General features: G+C 32.1%; 1 non-coding gene across 1 annotated transcript; it reads right to left on the bottom strand.

Annotated features, from left to right (window-relative positions):
• Positions 1-10,477: 10,477 nt before the first annotated feature.
• On the bottom strand, positions 10,478-10,559 carry Trnas-gcu (transfer RNA serine (anticodon GCU)). Its single transcript has one exon. It is a non-coding gene; the product is annotated as a tRNA-Ser (tRNA).
• Between the last annotated feature and the right edge of the window lie 665 nt (positions 10,560-11,224).

Here is an 11,224-nt window from a genome sequence, read left to right as displayed (position 1 = left end):
TCGGGCACGGAGCATGGGGACATCGGCTAAATCTAAAGAAAATCAGAGAAACATTAAATTCAATCCAACGGCGCCCTCTCATCATTATGTCTGGGGCTTATAGAACCATTTCTACAGAAGCCCTTCAAGTGATAACGGGAATTTTGCCAATGGACCTCAGAGCAACGGAAATTTTCACTAAATTTCAAATAAGAACTTCTAGTAATAAAGTTAAAATAGGAAACAAATGCTTCAGCAAAAATGATTATGAGATGTATTTTGACAAATTCGAACAACATCCTACAGAATGGTTTAGTCACGGTTTTCAAGTTAAAATCCCAGATATGGATGGAATAGAAATTTTTACAGATGGTTCAAAAGATGAAAATAAAGTAGGAGCTGCAATAGTAGTATACTACTATGGGAAAGAGATCGATAAAAGTCTTGTGAAATTATCGAACCATGCCACAAGTTTCCAGGCAGAAGTGCAAGCTTTAAAGATGGCCATTGAATATTGTGAAAGGGTGGAGGACGGACAGAAGTGCTCAATTTTTTCAGATTCTCTCTCAGTCCTACAAGCCATACAATCTTCTCACAATTGTAATAAGGAAATATGGACGATAAAAGAAAAGATAAAAAGTGTAAAAACTAACAAGTGGATAGAGTTGAATTGGGTTAAGGCCCATATTGGGATCTATGGTAATGAAAAGGCGGATCAATATGCAAAGTTGGCGGCACAGAAAGAGGGTGTTGATATGGTTGTCCCCAAATCAAATGGCGTCTTAAAATGGGAAATAAGAGAAGAAATAAAGCTGCAATGGTTTGACAGATGGTATATGTCCAAGAACGGAAGAGTAACTTTCGATTTTATTCCTAATCCAGAAATAAAAATAAGAAGATACCATCCACTGATAATTCAAATTATATCAGGACATGGGAGATTTCCTGCATATTTCCAAAGATTTGGAAGAATGCAGGACAATAAATGCATTTGTGGAGGAATCGGTACTGTTTACCACTATTTAAAGGAATGTATTGAAATTTCGGAGTTAAGAAAAAATCTGAAAATTATAAATAATGACTTAAGTACAGTACTGATGGTACCAGGTAATCTTAAAACTCTGAAGGACATGATGTCAAAAATTGTCAGTTTTTTACCAACTATTTGAGAGTTTGTAGATAAGGCAGAAGGACATTAATTGACCACTTTGTGGCCAATTACCTAGAGGAGAATGTCAGTTTGACAAATCGGTCAATGAAAGGATGGACAATACTCAAGATAGCAGTCGGCCACAACAAATCCTGTCGATACTGCTACGTTCAGTGGTGGCGGGGTGGTCGGCTGTACGCAAGAAGAAGAAGAAGTAAGAGCTTACAATACATAACAGAAATTATGATATTGTACTGTCATTCTCCATTCGTGTCTATACTCTTAACTGTAGCAGAAATTGAGAAGAATCCCTCAAAATCTCATTTTCAATTTTTTAAATCGAATGAATCTTCCTTGAATCAAATGAAACCTTATAAAATAATCGATATCAACTAGTGAACTCTGATGGAGAAGTTGCGCAATATGGGATTTCTTATCCACAATCAAAGCAATTAATTCTGAGAGAACTTTTCAAATACGAGCCGTTCATTCAAATTGCCATGAAAAATATCGAATCGTCACAGAAAGTAGCCACCTTTTACTGCAAATCGATGATCAGAATATCATATAAAGTCGCAGAACAATTTTTTTATAATACTTTTTTTTTCGAGGGGGGGGGGGGGTTCAAATAAATTGCTAAGCGCTTGCACTCATTTTTTGACAATTGTGTTTTTTTGGAGGGGGGGGGAGGTAGTTGTACATATCCATCTGAGATTTTTATAATTGTTTTTTTTTTCTGTATAACACATCTTTAAGTGGAACTCTAAAAAAATTCAGTACAACAGGAAATTTTTTAAATATTTTTCGAAATATACGCATTTTTTCTAAATTCCTTTCTGGCTTTATTAAGTGATTTTAAAGCTTTATGATTTATTGTATAATTACTTATAATTTTCGCATTAAAAGGGACTTAGGTTATTAGCCTTTCATTTAAATCGGAAAAGCAATATTATAAATTTTCGATTTCCGCTCTCCCTATCCTTTCCAATATCCGAAAGCAAATATATTGATCTGCTTTGGATTCTGCGTTTTTTCAATATCAAAGTACAATTCGACTAGACCATTCTGCTCACTTTTAAACATTTTCTTGGGATATTTTCTTGCGTGGATTTTTGGCACATAGCCGATGCTGTAGCAAGGCTAGTTGGCAACCAGATCATAATTACATTTTTTACCCTAATCCTCATCAGTAATTTCGTAAACGTTAATGGCATACGGACACGGCAATTTTTTCCCTCATTTATGATGTGTTTCTGTAAAAAGTGACATAAACAAAGATACGTCCTCATAGCCTCTCCTAACACCATTTGTATTATTAAGATTCAATTGTTACGCCACTGAATGCAACTGAATCTTTAATTTTATTACTTCATCATTATTAATTTTTCAAAAAAAAAACACCCCACATGATTATAAGATCAAGAAATGCTTCTTCCACGTGTTGTTGTTGCTGTAGTTAAAGTGATCCCTCAAGGTTACAGAAGGAGGCCTTGCAGTTCTCTATCCATTAATAAAACAAGACACTTTACACTTCATAAATAATAGCAGGACGGGAAAGGCGAGTCCCCTCCCTCTCTTGTTTTGACTTCTGTTTCCCCCCCCCCCAGATTCTCAGAATCTATGCATGCAAGGAAAACAACATCCCTCCCTAGGCCCGGGTGAAAGGGCGAGCAGATTTTTCCATTGATCATGTCTCTGGGATCAAAGGTTACTCATCAGAGGTCTGCCAAACTGCACTGGCGGAGGGGGCAGGCTTGTGTGCGTTCCAGACGAATCTAAACACGCCATTCTGGAATGTATTAGGTTTTCTTTTAAGTTGTTTATAGTCTGTCAAAAAAGATACGATTTTCTGAGAAATCGCTTATCGTTCCCCAAAATGGTTGAGATTATTGAAATCCAGGTCTCACCAAACAAGAGAGAGAACTCGGGGATGCCATCAGTTCACTGATCTGATGCAGTTCAACATTAAGATATGGTTGTTGACCAACATTACACATGATTCTATTAGTCAGTGAGTCATTGTGATGGGACGTTTAATGATACGATGTTGGTCTTTGGACTTCGAACGGTGACTGAAAATATAGATAAACGCTGTGGTCATATATCATTGGTTAAAAAGTTTAGGCAATGTCTTTTCGTTTCAGATTTGACTGCCAGACTGACAGTTCTAAACGACATGATTCATAAATCAAAGAGAAGTCATATGTTCAGGTTTTCTTTGGAAGATATGAACATCTGATTTGTGGCATAGTTGAGGGTTGCATACTCTCGGAGCATAATATAATTCTGTCGCCTCCTATCATCATCAGTGGTTTAATAAATATAAAGGCGCCCAAAACATGACATTATTTTTCCGCCCCATTTCAAAAATAACATAAGCGTATCAATACTTTGTCGTAGGGTATAAATATTTCCTTGCCTCCTCTCGCCCCCCCCCCTGTTGTTACGCCTCTGCAACTGGTGAGAATGATTTTTTTTTTTCCTTACATCCTAATTATTCGTTCATGTCTAATAAAAATATTGATGGCTTTAAATTTTAAAAGAATATGAACTTGAGCAAACTTCAAACGATCTCTGATTGACAGAATAAAAAGCTTATTTTTATAGCAAACTGATTTATTTTCGCATCAAACTATCTGGGCCCTAAAATGGAATAATTTATTATTTTACAACCATACTTCAAAGCCATGTGAGATTTGCTCAAATTTGCTTTTTTTTTCTTTGCTTAAACGGCAGTCAGCTTTGATTTTTTTAAATAAATTTTTATTTATCTTTAATGCTAGTTTAAATCATTTTAATAAGAATAGAATATTAAAAATCGTAAATAGAAATTTAAAAAGAATAAAAATAGAATATTAAAATATAAATAATCAAATCGGCTGTTTAATAAATTCTGAGGATAGTATTCGACATATAATGATTGATAATATCATCAGGAAAAGTGCATATTAGACGGGTGGGCTGGGAAGCCTGTATTTTGGCTGTGGCCATTAAGTATTCACCATTGATTTCCGTTTAATGCTGTCACGACGATGATCATTTAGTTTCCTGCGATAGAAGTCAAAGCGGATATAAATATACTGTAATTTGTCTCGTCATCGGAGTGCAGATAACTCATTCCTTCACCGTTACTATGCCCACCAGAGAAGCGAGAACTAACCAACCTGCCGGAAGTTTCTCATCCCCATAATCGGGGGAGAAATGGGACAAAATTGGGGCACCTAAGGCGGGAGGAAATCTTTCATGACATAGTTAGAGGTACGCGTAACAACATTTATTACCACTCTAGAAAGTTAAAGAAAGCTTCTATTTATTATCTACTCAGTTTATATAAGAAATGAGACGGTGAAAGTACAATACTGCGAGGGATGGCGTGTATTTTGAAGGTAAAATATTTGGACAACAATGCTTTTAGTGATATTTTGATGTCACGGATTTGTCTTCATTAAGAAAGTTCATTTACTCAAAACATAGAATAAGCGTAAGGTTGTTAAAATAACACGATTCTAATGATTATCACAATTTCAAGCTTAAATATATATATTTTGAAAGAATCATAAACATCAAATTAAATTTATATGACTGCAACAAAAAAAAGGTATATTTATAATTTAAAACGAAGAGAAAAAAAAATGCACAAAACTGGTTAAGTCAGTGCAAAATTCCGGTAAGGAGTTTATGATTAGCGTTGTGTTCTCCCACAATGGGGAATTAAAATAAGAAGAATGAAATCAAAAAAGTTAAAATCAAATCAAAGTCCTGTCAAAAGAAAGTTTTACATCCAATATTTGCAGAGGAAATTCATTTTTTATTCCAATTACTTTCAAAGAGTCAAACTTTATGAAGACAAAACTACAAGTCATATTTTGTCATTCAAACTACTACATTCCTTGGAAAGATGTTCGGTACAGGTATTGCATGAACACATTCTCAACCTATTCGTGCGAAGTTTCCTGATGGGATTTCGTATTAATGTGCGGACCTACGGATTTTCGTGCCTTTGGTCTTCTAAAAAATGCTTCTTCTTAGTGGATATCCATCATGATTGATGCACTTTGGAAAGTAGTGAAAGTAAAATGGAAATCAAAGACCCTTGAAATTTTATGAGAAGCCCTTCTAGCATGGCTATCACTAAGCAGATTTATAGTCCAGAAAAAAAGGTATCAAATCGAACATTTAAAAAAAAATAGCCCTTATATTTAAAAAATTAATTAAATGGCCCTGGCATCGTTCTATAAATGTTTAAACACCCTCTGTATTAATAGGAAAACACTTTGATTCTCGAAAGATTTTACATGCAATAGGCTCATGCGGAAGATATTTGGTGGGTCAGATCTAAAATCCATTTTCTTCTGATCCAAGATCCTATTTTCATCTCGAAGCTACATAAACTTTCATTTAAAAAAGCTTAAATATATATGTAGCAGAAGGTCACTAGAATTCATCTGAAAAAATTTTATAAAATTGATGAAGCTCCATTTAGGTCTGTAGAGAAGAGATTTGGAGATGGATTTTGAAAAGTTACCGTAGACAAATTTGCTTGCAATTTAATACACATCCAAAATTTTGATGCTAAGATCTCATACCAAAGTTCATTCATTTAGCTTGTTCCTAAACACACAGGAAGACAGATAGTCTGATGGATTTGGTAATGAAATGTCAATATTTTTTTGAAAAAGAAAAATTAATTTAGCCTTATAGAGAAAAGAATAAGGGATGGATTTTAAAAAGTTACCGTAGGAAAATCTGCTTGCAGTTTGATACAAACCCAAAATTTTGACGCAAAGATCTCATACCAAATTCAGCTTTCCCTATACACACGGTAAGGTAGCGAGTCTGAAGGATTTGTCAATGAAAGATCAATGTTTTTCGAAAAAGAAAAATTAATTTAACCGTAAATTAAAGTAAGAAAGTTTTAATAAAATTAGGCGAAGGATATGAATCCATTTCGTATTTGTCAGTCTTATTTTCGCCTCTAATTTTATTTATTTTTTAAGGACTGTGTGTTGGTTAGAATTTTTAACTTAACTCTTCATGACTTTGATAGGAATGCTGCTATAAGAGGTCCATGCTCTACATTCCCTCTGACGCCCATGTTTGTGATGCACGTAGATCATCGACCTGCAAGGCAAGACTTCCGAAACCGGTAAGCTCACTCAAAGATCTATTAGCGTGAAGGAAAATCATGCCATTTGATATATGCATAAAATAAAATAAATGTAGGCCAAAAATGTCTCTCTTTCTTTTGATGGCCCATTTCCACATTAAACAGCCAACAATTTTTTTAAAAACAGTCTTCTAGACTTACTAAAAACTTTACATACATTTCGAATACACAACAATTAAACTACTCCTTTGTTCTAAACGAATCGAAAAATAAAAATGCAAATATGAAAGCGATTTATTTTTGAAACTCAATTTATTAAATTGAACTGATCTGTTTATTATGTAGAACTGAATTAAACCAAACGATTTCTTATGAACTCCATTAAAAGTGTTAAAACAATCCATGAACAGCTTCTGTATTAATAAAAATTCTATTCATAATGATTATTATAAAAATATATTATTATTATATTTTACAAATTTATAATTTATCTAATAATTATAAAAATGAGTACAGTAATTATAAATTTATATTAAATTTATTCTCTATCTATAGATTTTAATACAAATGTAATCTTTTTCTGTATGAAATCGTCCTATTCTTTGTTGGATTCTTAAATTAAGAGAACCGATCATTCTACTTAATGAATTGAAGAGAAATGAAATGTTAATAAGAAATCGGGTCTAATATTATCTTTAAAAACAGTAAAAAAAAAAAAAAAAAAAAAAAAAATGACTCGTGTTGAAACATTTCTAAGATTCAAAATTCAACCATTCCATATTCTAGAACTTTCCTGTTTCAGTCACCCATTCAGTTGATAAAAGGAGAGGAATGAGTCCAGATAGAATTCGAATCGCAAGTTTGTAACATCATTTAAATACGAACCTCGATATGAAAATTTTCATCGCATGCGAGCTTATTTGCGTAAAGAGAATTTGGAACGATACTGTTTGTGTCACGATTTCACGACAGGTGAGCGATCGTGTAAAGCAGATTGCGTCAACCCCGGGCAAACGAAAAAGTGCGCCGTCATCGTCTGCCAATTTCGCCTCCCCACGATTAAGCTCATTCCACATACCATTTTGCCTAGGCACGATTCTTTTAACTTTACAAAACGAGAATATTTATGGATAAGCAATGCTTTCTTGTTACCTTTTCTCTCCGAAATGGATAGAGTCCCTTTCATTTTTACTTTCCCGTATGCGAGCTACAGAGAAAACATTTTAATCCTCCAACCATTCGAACCCGGGATGTTAATGAATCTCCACCTTTTATACCTCGCTGAGTTCGAAAAACACATTTTAAATATAACTGAAAAACGCTTTGAGCTACTCGGATGAAATGTGGTGTCGTGTCTTCGCACTAAATTTGTAGATGTCAATCAAAACTGGCTATCCGAATATAAGTTAATAAGATAGCTACAGAATGTATAAAATTCGGTGCACAGAATTAAGATATTAGCAAATAAGACCTAGAAAATTTTGAACCGAATCCAATAAGGGATTCACGTCTTTCGGTCTATGCTTTCCAAAGTATGCAACTCAACATCGCAATGACTTAGATATATCAAATTCGCTATGGGATTTTGTGACTAAAATTGTTTGTTTCAGTTGGTTGGAGGGAAAACATTTTTAAAACAGAAATTCGCCTTTATGAAAGAATATGCGAGAAAGTTTCGGGGAGACCCCTCTTACCCGTTGAATTATCGCGTTTACAGACACATGGTGCAAAAAGTGCCAAAGTCAATCGGTCCGTGATAAATAAATAATCGGTCTAAATCTGTATTGTAAATGGTGGAAAGAAGAAGTCCGAGCAACAAAAATAAAAATATCTTGTAATAATAACGTGGTTTTTTTTTTTGGTTTTTTTTTGCACATGGATTCTGCCTTCACACCCTTGAAAATCTCGAACAACAATGCATTTTACGTCCCCCCCCCCTAATATTTTCATTCTAAAAGCGCTAACCCAAGACTTTACCATCAGATGTTGCTGTTAACGGCCTTATCCTTTAGTGCATTATCATTTTACTATACCTAGATATCTCATGACTATACCTGCCGTCGTTCTGAAGTGAAAGAAATTTAAACGTAAGGGATTTAAGTGGGTCGCAGGTATATGTTATTTGTAATGGATGAAAAGAAGGCATTCTATAAAATGTTCAGGTTCTTTGGAATAAAGTATGACGGATTATCATTTCATATACTTTTATGTGCATTCCATATAAAATCTAAGTGACAACCGACAAATAATAAGACACTTTTCGTAGTTTTTATATTAATGCTTTATTCTGCTTTCGACGCTCATCTCAAATGTAGAATTTCCTATCTGCATGTAGTTCTTTAACTGGAAATCCACCACTTTTCATCTTCTTACTTGAGTTGCCGTCGAAGTGTACCTAAAAGGCGCATTAGGTAAAGTAAATATATATATATATATATATATATATATATATATATATATATATATATATATATATATATATATATATATATATATATATATATATATATATATATATATATATATATATAAATTAACAAATTATAAACAAATAAAAAAATATCAGAAACAACAATTTTTTTAAATCTTTAGAAAGCCGTAGGAAATAAAAAAGTGTAATATATTTTGAAATTATTTTAATATTTTTTTAAAAATAGATTAATTTTTTTCTGGAACATTAGAGTGACTCTATTCCACTAAAAAGTAGGAAACAAAATTATTCAAAAGCTAACTTAAAAAAAATAAATTCGGTTCATTCATTTTTTCATAAAATTTCATTCATTCATTTTAATTCATAAAAAAAGCTGAGGGTGGCATTTAAGATATTTCATTTAAATTGGAATACATTTTAAATCTGAGATAAAATGCCGGAAATCGGATTGTACCGATTCATTTAAATAGTCTGATGACTTAACATCTATAGTAGTTATCAATATTCAATTGTTATATCTCTATACCAGTTGAATTAAATTAAATGGGCTATTAATTGATTCTCACATTCTTAAACTGCAAACATTGCATGTTTTAGAAATTCGTTAAAAGATTTTAAAAAGTCGATTTTTGATTGGTTACAATATTAGAATTTATTCTATTAAATATATATTTTTAAACCTTTGATTGATTATAGTTCGCTAAGGATGGGATTTTTTGTCCAGCAATAATAAATAGAAAGACTAGAATAGAATTTGTCCAACAATAATAATAAAAGAACACCTGCTCTTGTTGAAGGTTAACTATAAAAAGTTGCGTTGACACAAATTTATCCTCATTTATATTTAGTATTAGCTTTTTCACCTGTTGCCGGTGGCTGGGAGAATGCCACAAAGTAATAAAATCGTGGTTTAGAAATTAAATGCATAAAGGAAAACAAGGAAACTACAAACTTTCAAAACAAACTCATAGACATTAAACATTTCACAATAAAACTAAATATTTGAGTAGAAAGAGGGACAGTGGTTAAACAAAAGCTAAAATTTCAAAGAACACAATCGATTCGAATTGATAAGGGATTTTTAAACGATATTTCAGAAAAAGGTCATTTGTTTTCTTCCCCTAATCTTTTATTTTCAATTATCAGGAGAAGATCAGTAATAACTCTCAAATATTTTGTGTGCTGTTATTTCTATGTTTTTTCTAGTTACATATTGTAGCAAATACTCTGAAATATTACATATTAAATTCAGCTTTAATTCGTTTTCAATCCATTTTCAGCATTTTAAGTTGTATAATTTATATTTAAAATAATTTAAATATTAGCAATAAATAGTCCATTTCTTCCATAATTTGATTCATACGCATTAAAAAAAATTTTGTAACAAGAAATTGTTTTTAGTATGAAAAGTATTAAAAACTTCAATGTTGCTCATCTCTTTTTCACGACAACATTTTGAATTTCGTTTATGTTAAAAGTAATGAATGAATTATATATTTTTTTCAGCTTCAAATCATGTTTTTGGAACTGAAAATACTGAAATGCTTTGAATCGTGCGAAAAGTTTTCCACGCAGCATGTTTTAACTATCGGTATTATGAAATACTTCATAGTATGAGGAATAGAATATAAGATTATATATGAAAGATTTTTTCCTATCCAGCTGCTCATTTCTGATAAAGGAATTGAGTCCTAAAATTAACTCTTTGAATGTTGTCATAAACAAAACATATATAGGATTTAAGCAAAAAATAAGATAAAAATCGCCACCCTATTTCATACGCGAGAAGCGCCACAAGTAAAAGTGCGATCGACGAGGATGGGATTCGAACCCACGCGGGCAGAGCCCAATGGATTAGCAGTCCATCGCCTTAACCACTCGGCCACCTCGTCTACGAGAGTTGAGTGCTATTAATAAAATAGCTAAGGGGAGGTTTGTATTTGCTGGCTTATAAGGTAGATTTTTTTTTAAAATAATAATAAAAAAAGATTTATTATTTCAGCTAAAAGTAAATCATAAAATTTATGGGGTTTCAATTTGTTTTCTTAAATAAACTTCGTTAAAATTTGCATATTTGTTTCTTCCTAGAAAAATTCAAACCATATTTTCCACGTTTGTGATGATTTTTATCATCAAAAATGGTCAAAACAGATAAGTTAATATTAATAAAAACAAAACCAGAGGCAAATTTTTAAGACATAATAATAATTTTTTTAAGTGCTAGGTCAAGAAAAAGTTCAGGGGAAAAAATCTTAATTTTTATAAATTTTTAAAGCGAATTTTTTTAAAGATAGTAATGTCGTTTGAAATGAATATAATATAGTTATTATTAAATTATTTATTTGACATAAAACTTTTTCTCTAGGGATGCTATCAAATATTTAAAATGACCGATTAAGTTCGGAACGCACTTTAAAAAAAAAAATGGATTTTTATAAATAGATCATTATTATATTTAGATGCGTTATGCATTATAAAGAAAAGGAAGACGACAACATTTTTATAAATATAAAACTTTTTAAGAAGCAGGGGAATTTGAAGTAAATTTTTATCAAAA

The sequence above is a fragment of the Argiope bruennichi genome, chromosome 9 (genome assembly GCF_947563725.1).
Source record: "Argiope bruennichi chromosome 9, qqArgBrue1.1, whole genome shotgun sequence".
NCBI lineage: Eukaryota > Metazoa > Arthropoda > Arachnida > Araneae > Araneidae > Argiope > Argiope bruennichi.
Note: the sequence above shows the minus strand (reverse complement) of the source record. Positions and strands in the feature narration are given on the sequence as shown.